General features: G+C 49.6%; 1 protein-coding gene across 2 annotated transcripts in view; it reads left to right on the forward strand.

Moving 5' to 3' along the window:
- The first annotated feature begins 12,119 nt into the window (after positions 1–12,119).
- Positions 12,120–14,717, forward strand: part of GPR160 (G protein-coupled receptor 160) — a 35,381-nt gene continuing 32,783 nt past the window's right edge. Inside the window, exon 1 of one of the 2 annotated variants that reach the window (XM_069083560.1) lies at positions 12,120–12,208. The gene's annotated coding sequence lies outside the window, so the exon portion shown is untranslated. Of the gene's footprint in view, positions 12,209–12,466; positions 12,596–14,717 lie in introns of those variants that run through there. The other variant, XM_069083561.1, reaches the window with a different exon arrangement.

The following is a 14,717-nucleotide window of genomic DNA, read 5'->3' on the forward strand; positions in this document are numbered from 1 at the left end:
ATGTGATGGATTATTACTGTCCTACAAGAAACAATGAATGTGAAGAATGGGGGAAGGGCACGGGAAGATACATAAACAGACACAAAACCTCTCCAAAACAGAAACAATGCACCAAAGATAATGCCGCTCCAGCTGTCTCCATAGTCTAGGACACCAGGAACCCAAAAGAAGATGCCCCATGTCACATCATCACAGGGGCTGCTTCTCCAGAGGATGGCTGTTTTGTTTTTTTAATCAATATACTAAATGTCCCGATTCCTCTGATAAATAGTACTATTTCAGGCACTTATTTAGGTATATTTTCCATTCTTCATAATTATAATAAAGAAGACCCAAGTTTGAATACAAACTCATACTTTCTAGCTGTGTGACCCTGAGTAAGTTACTTCTCTAGGCTTTGATTTCCTCATCTGCAAAATGGAGGTGGGAGGGGGAGGAGAGTGGATTTGGTGACCTCTAAGTTTCTGATCCCATGATCCTTTGGCAAGAGATAATTGTGTCTACTGACTGACTAATAATATTAAGCACACCACTGGGGGCTTGTGAGCTGTAGGAGTAGGAATACATACCAAAAGAGCTGTGACCCAAGGAGGAGACTGTGAGGCAGATGGGGAGAGGAGGTAACCAGGGGAGGATATAGATTAATAGTAAACTGGATGATCAGGGGTGTGGTGGGGAAGGGGGGTGGTAAATCCCAGCTTGGGGCAGTGACCTTTCTGACAACTTCAGGAATTGCCATTGTTCTGGGAGAGAGACATGGAAAAAGGAGAATCTACAGGGCAACCCTACAAAGCGGTGGCGGAAAGGGCCTAGAAGACAGAGCCCAGAATGGACGCCCCAAAAGTTTTGAGGCATTGGATAATATAAGGGTCGTGAACCAGAGCAGACAGATGAAACGGATAAAGGAGAGAATAGGATAAACCCTCTCCAAAAAGGGCCAAAAGAAGTGGAATTAAAAAAAATAAAAAGCGACGGAAGAAGAGGAGAAAGAGAAAGGAGATATCTATTTGACGGAGAGGAGAAAAAGAGGGGAAGGACCACATCATCCCGTAAAAGTAGGAAATAAAAAGGAACTAGGAGGCTAAACTCCAAAGGAAAATGGGAGGGGCAGCAGACTTGAAAGGAAGAGTCCAGTGGGGATCGGGCCACCTTCAAAAAGACTAAGCTGAAGTAAATGAACCGACATGATGCCTTGTTGACAGGAGAAGAGGGGAAAACAACTTTTTTCTAAAAGAGAGATGAAGTCATAGCTGGCTGGCTTTTCCATAGCACTTTAAGGTACCTCACAAGGCCGATGCTAACATTATCCCCAATTTACAGAAAAGAAAAGGGAAGCTGAGGACCCTGGAGTGATTTGCCCATAGTCCCGTAGTTGACAAGGGCCTCAGGCAGAATTTGCATCCAGGCCTCTATTCCCTGCAGAGGACAGGGACATGTGCCCCCTCATGAAGTCACAGTCTTCTGTGGTTCCTCCCAGAGTTCCATTCCGTCTCAGCTCTGACCATTAGCAAACGCTTAGACAAAGCTCCTAAGAGAGATCGCACTGGAGCACTCTACTACAGAAATATAATTATTGTGTTTGGCTTATAATTTATGAGCTGTTGGTGGAATTCAGATAGACAAAGTTGTCTTCAGAACCTTCAGCTGGGAATTTACAAGGTAGGTGAGCAGAGCAAATGACTCTAAGAAGTGAATCATTTACTGGGCCTCTTGGGAGCATATTCGGCACAGGCTGGCCGCTGGCATGTGCCCAGCAGCCTTGGGGTTAGCTCTTTGCTACATGGGTTTCCCTGTTGATTATGGATGCATTTAAGAAAAACCTCATTGACCATCAATTATATTTATCACTCTGAAAAATTGCCTGAGAGTCCAGGGGCATCATTACCTTCTCACTTAACATCTTTCTGTTGGTTCATTTCCTTCTTATGGAAAAAGTTCTGGGCTCAGTTTAATTCATCTCTACGTAACACAGTGTTCAGGCAGGTCTTGGACTATTTTCCCTGCAGCCAGAAGAAATAGAGTCCACACCCATTCAAATTCTCTATTTCTTATTAAATAAAATGGGAGGAAGAGGGATAGAAAAACCAATGTCTCACAGATCCAGTGTATTCTAAATTCACACCTTAGAAATGCATGATTTCATTCTCAGCGCTGCACCTTTATTTTGTCTGGTTTGCCAGTCTTTCCCTACAGACTCTTTTGAACTTTACTGCTTATGTTCCTTACTGTTGTGCCTTGTGCAAGCCCTGTCTGCTGGCACTGGAATACAGTGATGAAAATGAGTCTTTGCCCTCAAGCCACCCAAAATCAGAGTCTCAGAAGGGACGCCAGATGTCATCCAGTCCAATGCTTATGAGTTTGACTGAGTTGAAAATACCTAAGTACGTTTTGATCAAGACATAAAAGTATGAAGCCATAGAGTGGAAAAATCCCCAAAATAAAAATGTAGACCTCCAAATGCCCTGGAGAATTGGAACCAATAAAACTGCTCCTATCTGGGAGGACTGAGCTGCTGCCCACAATCACTCTAACATAACCGACTCCTTGAATCTTAAGAACTATGTTCTTAATTAGGTGCTGCCAGTACCAAATGTGCATAATCTCTAAGCCATGTGGAAGTCAGCCAGCCAGTCAACAAGCACAGAGTCAGTCTCAAGCTTCTCATGCAGAGAGTAACTAAGTCATCCTGTCTTTCTAGTCATTTTGGTAGGTACTAAATTTCTACACTCTGCAGTACGGTTTCTAGCAATTCTTTTCATAATATGCATTGATCAATGGGTCATGGCAACAGGATGGGTTCTGTAAACAACACGGTAGCGAGCTTGCCTCAGATTGGTGGCAAAATCCTAGAACACACGATTCAAGAGATGGTTAGTAGACATCAGGGTGCAGGATGAAAAGACGTGGCTTTATAAAAAACAGGCCGTGCCAGCCCAACTCCAGCTCCTTCTGGGAGAAGGCACTTGTCAAGTTGGAAGATCAAGTGATCTGACAAGTATAGAGATATGGTGGCCCAGGGAAATGCAGGTTTAAAATACAGACTTTTGTGACTCAGAACCAACATTCTGGAGAAAGCACTTTGGAATTAGGCAAAGTGACAAAAAATGCCCATACCCTTTGATCTAGGAATTCCACTATCAGGCATACACCCCAGTGCAAACACGTGTATAGATGAATGTATATATACACACATATATGTACCTTTCCAGTAACATAATTGGCAACAAAGTAGTTGCCTGTCTAGTGGGAAATAGTTAAACAAAGGTAGATTTTTTAAAAAATTAGCTTTAAAAAAAAACACAGCAAAAATTTGCCTTGTCTCCCTCCCACCCCATCCCCAGAATGAGAAAGACAAACAAAACCCCTGTTACATACATATTACCGGCAAAACAAATTCCTTCATTGGCCATGTCCCCAAAACACACCCGAATGTGTACCTGTCAGCAGGAGGTGACACAGTTCATTGTGAATGCTACAGAATTGTGCCTGGTCACTGCATTGGTAAAACTCTTAGGCCTTTCAGAGTTGACTGTCTTTTCCAGTATTCTTATTGTTATCTAAATGATTCTCCTGATTCTTCTCCCTTCACTCTTCATCAGTTCATATGAGCCTTCCCGGGTTTCTCTGACACCATCCCCTTCACCATTTCTCATAGTACAATATTCCATCACATTCATGTACCATTCCCCAAGTAAAGGGCGCTTCCTCAGTTTCCAATTCTTTGACACTGTGAAATGAGCTGCTCCCAGTGTTTTTGTACGAATAGGTCTTTTTTCTCTTTCTTTGATCCCTTCGGGGTATAGACTAAGGAGGGCACCTCAAAGGCAGAATTTGAACCTAGATCTCTCTGACTGCAAAGTCATCCCCCTCTATTCACTACAGCTTATCACCTCTTATGCATGCAAAGGAGGAGAGACAGGAAGGGAAACAGTTCAGTTCATCAGTGACTGCTTCCCTGCTTTCACTTCTATTTCAGATGAAAGTAACAGATGGCAGGGAGGAGCCCCATACCCTGAGACCTCAGCCCATCACTGGCACTTGGTCTTCTCTTTCCTTTGGTGCTCACAATGAATGTTGTTCCAATTGCAGAATCTGGCACCGCTTTCTGCATTTGCATGTTATCGTGTCTGCTTCCCTGTCTCCCAGGTTCTAAGTGCTTTGGAAATTAGTTTAAAAAAAGAAGCAATTTCACCTTGGCATTAATCACAGAAGAACATGTATTGATGCAGTTTATTTTGTACCTAAGAAAACGGAATGAATGAGGTTTGTTTATTTAATGTTATCTACGCCTACAACCGCACACCTGTCTAAAGGAAAAAAGAACCCACCCCACTGGTTCCAGGAACCATGGATAACTAGTCCTTTGAATTTCAGTTTTATTCTGGGTAGTTCAGAGTTGGAAAAGAAGCCACCAACAATGGTGAAACTCCTGAGGCAGAGTGCTGTTCTGAGATTGAGGGGAGACAGGGTCCCTGACCTCATGGAGTTTACAATTGTAGAATCATAGTTTTAGAACTGGAAGGGACATTAGAGATCATCTCAGCCATCGCCCTCATTTTACAGCTGAGGAAACAGTCCCAGAGAGGTTAGTTACCCCAGATCATGCAGGTGCTAAGTGGCTGAGTTGGGGTACCTGCCAATCAAGATGGGGGAGGGGTAAGGGAGGGATCAGCTTTGTTCTGCCCGCCCCAGAGGACGGTACTAAGAAGACGGATTCTTTTTGATTCTCAGAATGCTGGTTCCCTTTTCTGTGCTTGTAAAACCTACAGTGGAAAGAACCCCTGGCTTTGCTGCTAACTGGTCACCTGTGTAAGCTGGCCATGCCTTCCTCATTTGTCAGACTTTTGGACTCAAGCCTCTGAGGCCCAAGGCCCTATGACTTCCATCCACCTCCTGGCTGGGCTCCCTGCCTTCAGGCGCTTCTCTGTCCAATCCAGCCTCCTAAACACAGGTCTGCCGGGTCCCTTCTCTGTTCAAGAAGATTCAGTGGCTATTCTCCCTCGATGCTTAGCAGTTAAAGCCTTTCACCGTCTGGATCCAACCTCTCCTTCTACACTGAGGGTCACAGGGGTGGGGAACCCGCTGGGTGCTAGTCAAACTGCCCATACAAAAGATGCCCTCTCCCTGTCTGTGTGCAAACTGACCTCCCCAGGCCTAGAATGTGCTCCCTGTTCACCTTGGAGTGCCTTCACTGCTCTCCCCCTTTCAGGAAAGGCTTACCTGCCCTCTCCTTCCTACACGAGTCTCTTCTACAGTGCCCCAGACACTGCCTTTACTTTATAAATATTCTGTATTCCTCTGTCTGTGCAGACAGCTCCCAGAAGGCAGGGCTGTCCCAGATTGCCTTTGTATCCCCAGCACAGCGCCTCAAACAGAACAGGGTAAGGAAAGGCAGTTGGGGACAGAGGGGGACTCCCTCTCACCAGAACTCATGGAACTTTGTGGAGTCAGTAACAAGGCTACAGAGAGGCAGTCTGGTCTAATGGAGAGAATGCAGGACCCACATTTAGGGAGACTTGGGCTTCAACCCAGCCTGCCTTTCACTGGCTGTGACCCGGGACAAGACACTTCCCAGACCCGGCCAGGATGCTGTGAGGCTGGAGAGTGAGCTGTCAGCACCAACTATTATCGCTGAGATGCCAGCAGATGGGTTAGTGCTCGCTATCAAAACGGCCGGCTTGCTGTCCGCACGGGACACATCGGCCCAAGAGGGAACACGAAGAAACGAGGAAATGACTTTGGGATGCTTGACCCGAACAGCAGGTGGGGCTCCACGGCCACTTCTTTCACTGCCAAGGCTTCCTCTCTGCTTTGGACCCAGCCATGCTTCAGTCCTGGCAGAGTTCCTTTCCTCATCTTCCCTACACTCCCACTCCCACCCTCAGCACCCTTTTAGAGTGAAATAGCGCCTTAGAGCTTAAGTATTGGCTGCTGTCTAGGGTCTCCTTAAAAGTCAGGGCGTGGGGGAAGGCAAAAAAAGAGTACTCAGTGGGCCAGGGAACGTTAGAACCGGAAAGGCCTTTAGAAGTTAGACCTTTAGGCAACAGACCTTAGCACCTTAGACCCAGAGCAGAGGAGCGGCTTCCTCGTGCTAATCAGTGGTTGAGCCCGCACAGACTCCCGGTCTCCTCTTTCCCTCTCCGACGTTCTTCCATGACCTTATGCAGCATCTTGCGGGGTAGCACCACGGGGGTCCGACCCTGAGCAGAGGCTTCTCACTCCCCAAACTTGATTCTGGACTTTGGTACCAGCACAGTAGAGTAGTGGGTACTTGGTTTTCCTTTTTCTTTCCACCCCCATTGTTAGAAGCATAAAAAAACTTTAGGAAGAGAGCCCCCTCACAGCTTAGCCGTCAGCTTGGCCTCTTCCTGCTTAGAAGTATCTTTAGACCTTTCTTGGATCATATTTAAATAGCAGAAGCAGCTAACAGTGAGTCCAAATGAGGCTTAGTTTCACTGGCCAAAGGATTTAAAAAAACAACTCTCCATTTTTCAAGCTGACACTGTCAAGCACACAACCAAGAAGGTACAGACTGTCTGACTTTTTTGTTTCCCATCAAAACCATAGATGTAAGAGCATGAAGAGAACAGAGGTGCAGAAAAGTCCCTCGGTGAGAATCCCTACCCCAGTTAAATCCCAGGTCCAACAAAACCCATCTGCCATAATACTTCAGGCGTCTATGGTTTTGTCCATGAGGGGTCCTCTTTCCCGGGGGGCAGATCATACCCCCTCTTCTGGGGTAGAAAGTGCATCCAATCTGGAGTCAGAGGACTGGGTTCATGTGAGTGTTTAACTCCTCTGTGACTTTGGGCAAGCCCCTTCTCTTTGGGCCTCTGTTTCTTCATCTGTAAAATGGGGGAGTTGGCTTAGATGATCCCTAAAATCCTGTCTCTCCCTTCCCACCCCCAACCCCCTTAATCTAGGACCCTAGTAAATGAATTTTGATAGCTGCTATAATTGAAAAAATTCATCCCCCTGGGCTAGACTTGGTGAGGATAGAAGCACTCACTCCCCAAGCCCTTACACCAGATCTTTCCTGCTCAGCTGAATGTTTCAGAATTTGTGCCCCAGCCCTGGCCCCCCCAGCGTGCACTTTGAGGATTCTCCTTGTCACAATGAGGCATCCTAGGAGGACTTAAACAGAAAAGTGTCTGAACCTAACATGGTTCACTCTGGACGTCTGGACTGGGTTTCCCCAATGAACTACCAGGCACCTATTTATCTGAATGCTCTTATTAAGGATCTCTAGGGTGCCAAGCTCTGGCTACCATGACACGGCAGAAAGCACATAGACTACAAGTCGAAAAGCCAGGGTTCCAGTCCTAGCCCAGTGGATCCCTGGCTCCATTGCCCCGAGGAAGTCCGCCTCTCTGGGCTGTGGTCACTCTGTGGTCAGTGAGAGGAGATGAGGGGGTCAGATGTTGCAAGAGCGAAAAGTTCTCTTTCCAGTACCCAAAGCACTTTCTCTTCAGGTGCCTTCCAGCAGTCATGATCCAAAACCCACAGTTACTAACAGAAAAATGGTATCACTCTGAGGTTAATAAAATTCTGAACACACAACAGTGCAGCCTCACTGTATCCATCCCTGAGAGGTGGCTTCTTCTCTTAAGGATGAGGACCCAGACATTAAGGGACTTGCCTGTGTAGTTCCTGGGACACAAATTTAGGGCCCCCAGAATAGCTACCCCAGCTTTGATGGGTCCCTTCAGTCCCACGCTGGTGTATTTACTATTTCTAGTCAGCCAGAGCTGGGGTGTCATACTCAAGTGGAAACAAGGCTCTGCTGGCTGCTCACTGACTTGGAAAACCACAAACTTATAGCATATTTTCATTTGTTTTGTTAAATATCTCCCAATCACCTTTCAGTCTAGCTCCCAGCTGCACTCTGGAGCTCTGCCGGCTGCTTGTGGGGCTTCTGTGAGCCAGAGGACACCATTAGTTCAAAGCAAAGGTGCTAAATAGCAAGGGGAGATTTGCAATAGAGTAGTTTCCCCATAAACGAGGATACTCTAGGAACCAACGACCACATTGTCACTGGGGAGAGTGAGGACAACTAGAGATGGCAGCCCTACCACCACCTGCCCCCTCCCTCCTGCCTCCAATCCCCTACTGCCTCCAGCTCCCTCACACTGAGATGTCAGACATGGTGCCCACTGCCCAGCCACCTTCCCATCATGTATGCAGAGCCAAATTAAAATGTCATTGGGAAATGCTTAGCAAAACAAATAAAAATACAATAAAACACAGATAACATTACATTAAAAACTAAGTCAATATGTGCTCTCCCACCCTGAGATCCTTCTGTATGGATTAGCGGTCCCCATTTCTATCTGACTTTGGCGCCACTGGTATAAACACCTCTCTTCATGGCCACCTAAGTCATCTAGCCTTCAGGTGGCTGGCACTGGGTACAAAAAAGAAAGACTCACAGCTCTTCTGTCATAGCTAACCCTCATGAAGATTAGTTTTGTTCTGACCCCAATATTTCCACATCTTTCTACTTAGCATGCAAACGTATTTGACCAGAACAAAAGGTTAAGGGGCTCATTGATAACAATGGATAACATTGATAAACCAAGTCATTGCTATCCCTCCACGAGTGCACATGGCTGTCCTTATTGATTGCCTTGGTACCCTATTTTGGCCAATGAAGGACTTAGTCTCCCTATACCCATGTTCACATGGGTAGTGTTAAAGGTGGGGACTTGAACTCTCGACTCCCAGATCCAGCCAATGCCCTTTCCACCACACAGCCTGCCTCAGGGCTAGGCTGAATCTCAGGATGAAGTTCTTATGGGCCATTTCCCCTTCATGCCGTCCTTGCCCTCTTCAACAGTGCATTCTGACATGTGCACATTTTTCAGTACCTTTCCTTCTCTGTTTAGTTGACTCTTCCCTGCCGCTAAGAGCTGAGCACCTTGGCCAAGGCTAGGCATCACTAATGTGGTTGTGTTCTTGTGTCAAAAGGCGGCCTGGGGTATGAAGGATGAAAAAAATAAGGAGAACCCTCGTGGCCCCTGATTTTCTGAGATACCACAGAAAATACGACCCAAAAGTGGGAACTGAGGTAATGTCGTTGGTAAGACATGGAAGTAAGCCTGGGCCCCTGACATAGGGAGTATAGGAACCACTGGAGACCCAGAGACAAATCAATCTCCCTTCTGCCCAGCCTCACCAAAGGAACAGGAACAATCTGGAAAAACAAAGTACAAAAAGCATACCCAGCAGTTTAACTAGGGTGAAGGCCCAGGCCTTGTTCCACTTCCATGTCCAGTGCTAGATCAGAAGTCCAGACCCTACACAATGGCCCCCTGCTCCTGTCCCAGGCTCCCAGAATAACAGAGCAGCACTTCTGGTACCTCAGTCAGAGCTTACTGGGCTTAACTTAAGGCTTGAACCCCTGGAGGGGCCTGCCACTCTTGAACCAGGGAACAGTTATTATTCTGCTTCTGGGTAAATAAAGGTCTGGGGCAGCAGCAGGTCTCAGGAAGGTCTGAGGATGGTCTGGACAAGAGCTTTGTGTGTCCACGATGGGTCTGAAAATGGGGAAGACCATGTGTGTGTGTGGGGGGGGGGTGCGCACATGCACATGTATATAACTGTCCAACCCCAACTTTGCATCTGCCTTGCAACAGAAGCAACCACAGTTTACTTAATCAAGTGCAAAAATGTAGAGACTGAGATGAGGTGTCCTTTGCAAACTTTAAACCCTACTGGGAGGATCATTCTTTAAAAAAAAAAAAAAAAGAAAGACAGTGGGGGCAGCTAGGTGGTTCAGTGAATAGAGCACTGGCCCTGGAGTCAGGAGAACCTGAGTTCAAATCCTACCTCAGACACTTAACACTTATTAGCCTGTGACCTTGGACAAGTCACTTAACCCCAATTGCCCTCCCTTCCCCTCTCCAAAAAGCAAAAAGGAAGGAAGAAAGAAAGGAAGGAAGGAAGGAAGAGAGGAAGGGAGGAAGGGAGGAAGAAAAGGAGAGAGAAAGAAAAAAAAAACCCAGGGTCTGTGATTTCATCAGCCTAGAAAGCTCCTTGGAAAAGTAACTCCTTGTAAAGGCACAGCCAGCATGGACTCAGCAATGAAGACAGGGTCACACAGGCTCCTGCCCTTAGACCTTGGCTTCCAGGTCTCTCTGCTACACCACAGAGTCTATTAACATGAAAGGCAACATGTTGAACTTGGAGTTAGTTCTGAGACCTGAGTTGTATGTCCTGCTCAGGAAGACCTGACTTCAAATCTGGCCTCAGATACTTTCTGGCTCTGTGACCCCAGGCTAGTCACTTAATTTCTGTCTGCCTCAGTTCCCTCATCTGTAATATGGGGATAATAAAAGCATCTACTTCCCAGAGGTGTTCCAAGGATCAGATGGGATAACTGTAGAGTGCTTAGCACGATGCCGGGAGCACAGTAAGCACAAGTGTTAGCTGTCATCATTATCATCATCACAAAATAAAATTCAGGGTGCCAGGGCTCAGATTTTCTGGCACTGGAAATAGGTTTATAAAAACGGTAGGGGTGGCTAGGTGGCACAGTAGACAGAGCACCAGTCCAGAACCGACTTCAGACCCGGCCTCAGACACTTACTGGCTGTGTCACTTGCACTAACTGACCAATGCTGGGCAAGTCACTTAACCCTGATTTCTCCAAAGAACCAAATGGCCTTAAGAACGTATTTCTAGGTCTCTTCCTTGTGTAGGAGTCCAGGAGCTGGAGAGCACATTTTCGATAGCCTGTCCCCTCCCCCAGCTTGAGCACCCACCTGACATTTTCTGGACTTCTTTTTGATGTGCTTGCATCGCCCAGCCAGATCATACAAGACCCCTACACCAAAGCAGACAGTGCCTGAGGAAATACCTTCCCTCCTTTGCGTGGGCTTCAGTGGAACTAGGGAGTTTTAGGGTGCTTTCCTTTACAATTTTGCTAAAAGCTGACTGATTCAGAACCATTGTTTGCTGATTCATGCTACTAAATGAAACAAAAACCTGCACATTCAGCAAAGCCATTGTCACCTCCCCTCAGATAGAGAGTTCCCGAGTTGGATCAATACCAAAAATGAATCCTGGCAGGCAGTGGATTCTAGCTGGAGCACAGACAGGAGGGCTGAGATCTTGTCTAAGGATATAAGCCCCCAAGGGTACAATACCCCACTGAGCTATTAACAGAGCCAGCCAGCCCATGGATCCATGCATGCTTGGTGGAAGCCCTCATAGCTGCAGCCAGAAGCCCAGCCTTCTTCACTGAGTCCCCAGAATGGTAAGTGTGGCCTCCTTCCTTGGTTACTGACCTGACTCACTCAGTCAGATCATCCCACTGAGGGTCATCTAGCCCTGCCCACCCACAGGTGAGGAAACAGAAGTCCACAGAGAGGAAAGGGACTCACCCAAAGCTACCCAGGAAGAGGCAGTGGCAGGATCAGAAATTAGGTTGTTTCCAAACCTTGGCATTCTTTCCTATTCTAACACAAAAAGCCCGGGTGGGATCTGCAGGGGGTCCCCCTCTTCTCTCTAGCTCCCAGCTCTGGCTCCTTTTCCATAAGCTTTGTCCAGCAGATGGTGCTCATCCCCTTTGCGAGGGGACCAGCCCCTGTAAACTCACAAAACCTACTCTCAGACTCCGCCGGCGGTATTATTAGCTTTTCTTTTGTTTGGGGTCTTCGCGGCCCTAAACTTCATACCATAAGTTTCCTGAAGGGGAAGAGGAAGCTAGAGTCAGTGTGCTCGTAAATGTTTAACCAGCTCCTCCCTCAAGGTTGCAAAGCATACTTTTAAATTTCATCTCATTATTAACATCTTCTCCATCGATCTCTTAAGTCTAGACGATCAGCACAACAAAAAGCCGGGCTCTGGTCTGCAGTTTGCTGACTGGGGGTGTAAATGCTGGCGCTGGACAGACTAGTAAGGGCCGCCCGGCCCGGACCCGTGTCTGCACCTGCGGCTCTGGGGTCTGGGAGGGCCCCTGCTCTCCCTAAGCCCGCCCCACCTCCCCAGGGGCAGCTTCCCAGAGCCCGCAGAAGGAGGCAGAGGAGGGGCCTGGCTCCTCCCAGTCCCGGGGCCGGGGTGCTGAGGAGGAGGAGCCCTCTAAGCATTTAAAAGCCCCCCTCTTGGAGCTGACTCTCACCCCAGACTGGCTCGGTGACTGCCTGGAAGGCTGGCTGCCTCGTCTGTAAAATGGGGACCAGACGTCTCCAAGCACCAGTGAGATAACGTATGTAAAGCTAGACCGAGCCTCTTTTACGGTGCTCCCCGTCCCTAGGAACACGAGGCTGGCAGCAAGGGCTCCCTCATCCCGGGCAGAGCCGGCCAGTCCAGCTGGGGCGCACACCTGACGGCCCCAGCTCAGCTGCCCCGTCCCAAGGCTCCCCGAGCCCCCAAGCTCCCGGGCTCACTTCCTCCTCGGGCTCCGGGCGGGGCGGAGCGAAAGTGGGGAGCGGCGGGCGGCGGGCCCTGCGGTTGGACGGGCGTGGCTCCCTGGGGTCACCTGGCGCCGCCAGGTGCGGACCCCGCCGGCCGCCACCCTCCCTCCTCCTGGAGCCCGCGTCGGACAGCCCCACTTCCCCTGGCGCCCGCTCCCACGCTCACGCACTCCCGGGAGGTGAGTCCTGTCGGCGGCGCCCAGAGACCCTGAGCCCGGGGGAGGGGCTGCGCGCCCCCCCATCTCTTCAGTGGTTGGAGGGGAGCGGCCCCCCGCGGGGGCCCCGGGCGGGGTAGGGACATTCCCCCCCCCCAACCCCCCCCCAGCTGGCTGCGCTCTCCGTGGTCCCTGCGGGTTCGGGGGGGGGCTGCGGGGGGAGCCCCTCACGTGCGCCCGCGGCGCCCACACCTGTTGCGCGCGGATCTCGGCGGCGGCTTTGTTTTAGGGGCCCCCTTCCTCTGCAGCCCGGGCAGCCCCCGCCGGCAGGAAGCCTGCGGTTGTTTTCACACCAAACGCAGCCCCTTCCCCGGAGGGGAGCGGTCGGGCGGGCCGAAGGAGGGGACAGCCCTTGGAGCCGGGAGCCCACTGCCTCTCTTGGTTTCCCGGAGGCAGGTCGGGGGGCGAGGGGGGCGGCCGGCCACACCTTTCCCAGGGAGGCCACCGAGAGAGACCCAAGAGAGTACTGGTGAGGGTGGAGGCTTCCTGGCCTGGGCTTCACGTTTCAGGGTTTTGCAAATAAGGTGGGGGGAGCTGCGGGCTGTGGGGGAGGGGAGCCTAAAGCCTTGGCGATTGGCGGACTGAGCCAGCACCCTTTCCCCTGCTTTCCCTTCCTCCTGGCTCTCAAGGGTAGAGTCACCCTGAGAACCCGTACAAGTTAAATTGTTTTGTCGGTGCTTACAAAAACTCTTGAACTCGGGGTGTCGTAGAGCGGACTCGTCTGGGAACCGACTGCACTAGATAAGGTCGCCTCTGTCGCGAGGTACCTCCCAGATCTGACATTCGGGGCGTGGAGGGAGGGCATTCACTCTCCGTGGGCTACGAGCTGAGCCCTGGAGGCCCCTTCCAGCTAGACCCCCTCAGGATGGGCAGCGGGGGGGCGCTGGGCTGGGGGCCCCTGCCACCCTCCTGGGTGCGCTTCTCCAAGGGCGGGGAGGGCCCCCATGACATCCTTGATCACTCCATGCTTCCTGAGGATTATCTGGGGGCGCTCCCTTGGCTCAGCCTCACCCACTTACTCCACCTGGGTCACTGAACCAAAGCTCCTTTTGCTTGGGAAGCATCCAAGTTCTTTAGTTTATACATTTTAACACCGGCGGGAACTGTAGACGTCTGCCCCCAGGCAGAGGGATCTCTCCGCTTCTGGTGCTTCTCGGGTCAGGGAAGCAGAATTGAAACTCTCCTGCTTCGTTCTTTTCTTTATCTGCACTTTCTGATTATTTTGCTAAAGCTTCCCCGTTTGGGGTTTTTTTGTTTTTTTTTTGGACGAGGTTTTGCAAGTCAAGCTTCCTCTTTGTTCCACTGTTCTGGCTTAAGAGCTGGAGAAGACGAGCCGGGCCGGAAAGGTTTATCCGTGATACGGGCCGGAGGCATCTCCAGTGTGGCGGACCCCCGAGGGGGACCCAGCGCTGGGAGCTGGACCTCCCGCTCTTAATGATTTCCTATTTATCTTGTGTACCTCTTGCTTTAGGTGTGTTTGTCTGCACCCTCCTTAGATTGTAAGCTCCTTGAGGGCTGCGCAGGATCTGTCTTAAAGCCCCATGTTTTATGTTCGAGCTTAAAAATGTTTATTGACCCATTGCTCTCTTGAAATAAAGAGAAAACAATCACATTGTAATGCCGCCAGCAGCTGTGAGTTCCTACCCTGGGCTGTGTAGTTGGGACAGGTAATGGTGTCCCATTGTGGGGGTCTTGCTACTTTTTATTATCAGAAGGACACCAAGTATTATGTGCCGACAGTGTAAGTGCCCGACGGGAAAGCAGAGACATGCATCCGGGAGCTGACATGCTGTCGTCGGAGACAACCTGTGTATTTACAAGTATGTACTCGATAGGGAGAGATTTAATTGATAAACTCCAAAACATGGTCCCACTTGGCTTGCAATCATTCCTTAAATGGTGCTTTGCCTGTAAAAGAACGGGGAGGAAGCCCAGTGGTCAGAAGTCTGGGGAGCAGCTGGAGGGTGTCATTCATTGTTCCGCTCTGAGGATGTCTCGGTACGGAGATCCCTCCACCACTGCAGAGAGCAATCTCTCTGTCACACCTAGCAGACTAATCATAGGGAGTCAGCTGAGGAGCCCTAAC

Source organism: Petaurus breviceps, unplaced genomic scaffold (genome assembly GCF_028583685.1).
Source record: "Petaurus breviceps papuanus isolate PSGF00001 unplaced genomic scaffold, PetGlider_PUasm1.0 173, whole genome shotgun sequence".
Taxonomy (NCBI): Eukaryota; Metazoa; Chordata; class Mammalia; order Diprotodontia; family Petauridae; genus Petaurus; species Petaurus breviceps.